This window comes from Pteropus vampyrus, unplaced genomic scaffold, assembly GCF_000151845.1.
Source record: "Pteropus vampyrus isolate Shadow unplaced genomic scaffold, Pvam_2.0 Scaffold259, whole genome shotgun sequence".
NCBI lineage: Eukaryota > Metazoa > Chordata > Mammalia > Chiroptera > Pteropodidae > Pteropus > Pteropus vampyrus.
In genome coordinates, this window is record NW_011889040.1 from 109,262 (window position 1) to 112,966 (window position 3,705).

Consider the following 3,705-nt stretch of genomic DNA (forward strand, 5'->3'; position numbering starts at 1 on the left):
AGCATGCTTAGGAAAAGAGTCTAGTTGTTGGTCTATAGACTGGGCAGCAATAGGAATACACTAGTCATGTTAGAAAGAGCATGGCAATAAATTTGAGGGTTATTTAGGAAGTAAAACAATAGTAGTTCTAGTTGATTATAGAGATCAAAGGGGAGAAAGATTAATCTAATAGGACTCTTCATGTCATATTTCTGGGTGATAGTGTTAGTCAATGAATACTGAAGGTGCTTTTCCTCCCAGGTATTTGCATTTCAATGAGACTCCTGGATGAGAATTCAAAGTTGACAAAGAGGTTTCAGAGGCATGCCAACTCCAGCAGAAAGATATTGGTTTCCTGAAGCACTGGGTTAGAAAGGGGCTCCTGCATCCAGACACAGCAGGAAAAGTGCTATGATATTGGTGATGCCTGTATAGTTGAAGAACAATGGGACAGGGGCTGGGAGACCTATGACACTTGGTTTCACAGTTCTGTCTGTAAGTTTCCTTCCTGTTCAGGAATTTTATGCTGAACCTTAAGTGCTAAAAATTACCACTGGTGGAGATAATTTGGAGCAAAAGCCTCTATATCATATCATGTAGGCAGCATCCTTGTCTAGTCTAAGGACAGTCCTGTATTTCAGACTAAAATAACCAAAGACCTGGAAGAGAGTAGTAATGAGTTCCTTAAAACCCAGCCAGGTCTTTGCTCAGAGTACTGTGTGATAAGGCAATGATGAATACCATAGATTAGGTATTAGCCACTGCTAAATCATGCTTTTCCGACCTTATGAGTACTTTAAGTATTACAGAAGAAAGTTTAAAATGGCATTTTTTAGGAACAAAGAGCAGTCAGGAGAGAAAATTGTGTGTGGGCAAGTGTGCACAGGCACAAGATTTTCAGAATGTGAGCTGCTGCTAAGGCCATGTGGCATTTTGGTAGGAAGCAGAAAAAGGCTCTCCTTCCTCAACACACCTTACTACCATCTGGCAGGAAACTGTAATAATAAATACATAAATCTATATTTTCTATGATGTTATGCCTTTAATCAGTACACAACTTGCACCACTGTACATGGTATACATGGGCAGGAATAGAGATTGGATGTAGTTATGCAGTGATAAGGTAGGGGAGAAGACAGTAAGAAAATGTATGCATCTGGGGCCATGGAGTTATGACAACTAGACTTGCTCAGATTGGATTTTCTGGTGCGCAACCAATTATTACACACTAAGGTACTTCAAGCAGGCAAGCTGCTGATGCATGAAAAAACTTTCATGAAATAATACATCTCCTATGTCCTCTACTTCCACTTCACTGTCTGGACTGCTAATCAGGGAATGTGGCAGGGGAAGCTGGGACATGACCAAATTAAGCCAAACAGAGGAGGAAGTAATAGGAAGAGGCCATGAAAGTACCCCGTGACTGTACAGTAATAAAATTGGTAAAATAGATGTGAAGATAATTTCACACACATTTTGAGAAAGTGATCATTTTGAAGGACAACATACATTTAGGCATATGTGAAAAAAGTTACTTTACTGTCTTACTTAATACGCAGTGTTCTGATTGCCTTGAAATTACCAATATAAGGAAAAAGCAGAAATCTTGTAATGGTGGCAAATGTCCATTATAAGATAATGTGCAGAACTCAAAGTTGAGATGGGGGAATTTTAAAATCTTAATGGGATAACATTAAAGCATTCTCACTGAATAAAACATGGAGTAGTAGTAGTAAGGGAAAACAGAAGATTCAGTGCAAGTAGATGCCAGTTTACTCATTTTAAAGATAGGTAAGCTTAGTTTAATGTACAGGTTCAAGGTGAAGCATCAGTGAAATAGCAGCTCAACAAAGCCCGAGACCCTTCTCCCTTCATATCCCAGAAGTGGCTAGTCCTGAATGCTGAGTTTGCTTAAGGGAGGTTTTCACTGGAAAAGAAAAACTTCAAAAGAGATATTGTAGGTGAATTTCTACATAAAATAAAGTAACACTACCTAAGTGCCCATCCACGGATGAATGGGTAAACAAAATGTGGTACATACATACAGGGGAATATTATTTGGCCAAACACGAAAGAATGAATGTTATGTGATTCCACTTACATGACGTACTTAGAGTAGTCAAACTCATAAAGGAAGTAAAACAGTGGTTGCCAGAAACTAGGAAGAGGGGATGAGGAGTTATTTAATGGATACAGGGCCATTAGGGAAGAAGAAAAGTTCTGCAGAGTTCTGAAGATGGATGGTTGTGATAGTTGTCCAACAATGTGAAGGTACTTAATGCCACTGAACTGTATACTTAAAACATGGTTCAAATGGTAAATTTCATGTTATATATATTTAATCACAATAAAGAGGATCATTCCTACTTTCCTCACTATAAAGTGAAAAAAAGGTAAACTCCTTGAACTTGTAATTATATAACAGAAATGTTAATCTTCTGGTTTGATATTCTCTCCTGTTGCATTAAAAAAAATAAAGTAACACTAAAACACCTAGTGAAACCTTTTCAAAGGTGTTTGTAAATTTCTAGAAGGAAATTCTTATATAAAATGGATATGTATAAAATGGAGATATAAAATGGAATTATATAAAATGGAGCTAGTCATTTACCGTGTGATTTGCTGAAATGGAAGCAATGTCATAACTATAAAGAAACAAGCGCCCATATAGTAGATTTTAGCACTGTAGCATTCCATACACAATTTGTGTGAGATGTTTCTTAGAAGTTCCATTTAATTGGCTTAATAGCCTTTGGGAAGCTTTATAGAATGTAACGGTATGTGTATCTGATTAAGTGGTGGTCACTTTTATGAGAAGCTCAGCATCAAACCCTTCCTTCACTCTTACTACAACATCCCTTCTTTGCAAAAAAAAAAAAAAGAGAGAGACAGGACACATTAGTGTGACTTATGCGTGTTGTCCAAAATAAAATAAATGGTTACAATCTGTACCATTCAAGAATTTTATCTGATCCCTGTACTCCTATGTTTTCTTCTGCTGAGAAGAGAGATATATTCATGCACATTAGCATGAGAAAGCATGTTAAACTTTCTTTAGTAATGTAAACTAATATTTCATATCACAGAGACCAATGCATTCCCCTACAAAGGATAACTAGCAGCAACACAGTGGATGAGGAAGAAGGAGCACAAAATTTAGTATTTGAAGCCAAAAGACTCCCCATAACAGAAGGGCTCTGAACATGTTACTTGGCCTCCTTTGAGCCTTCATCTGTAAAAATTGGGTTCAGTAATACATACTTCTCAGGGTTGCTGCGAGGATTAGCTATCATATATGTAAAACAGTACAGTGCTGGTCACAGAATGAATGCTAATACATACTAGATGTTATTACTGTTATTAGTGCTGTCTTTATTGGAGTTTTTGCTCTTATTGTACTGGCAAAAGTATGCTTTTTCAAAACTTTGAGATGAGTGCTAGATTGACAGCATTGATAACTAGAAATTAACATCATTGGTTGATCGCAATAAAAACCTTCACATCTGGATTTGTTAATTCTTTGAACTTTTCCAATAATTTTTTCACTATTTTTTTTGCATTGAATATCATACAGAAAATGTTGTATGAAGGCATGCCGACAAATTGCCCTCACTAGTGAAGAAAAAGAAAATCCCTATTTTAAAATGTGTTACATCACTTTATAAAGATTGTCACAAACAGCAGATGCAAAAATACAAGATGTGATTTTGTGGTTGGTGCAATAAG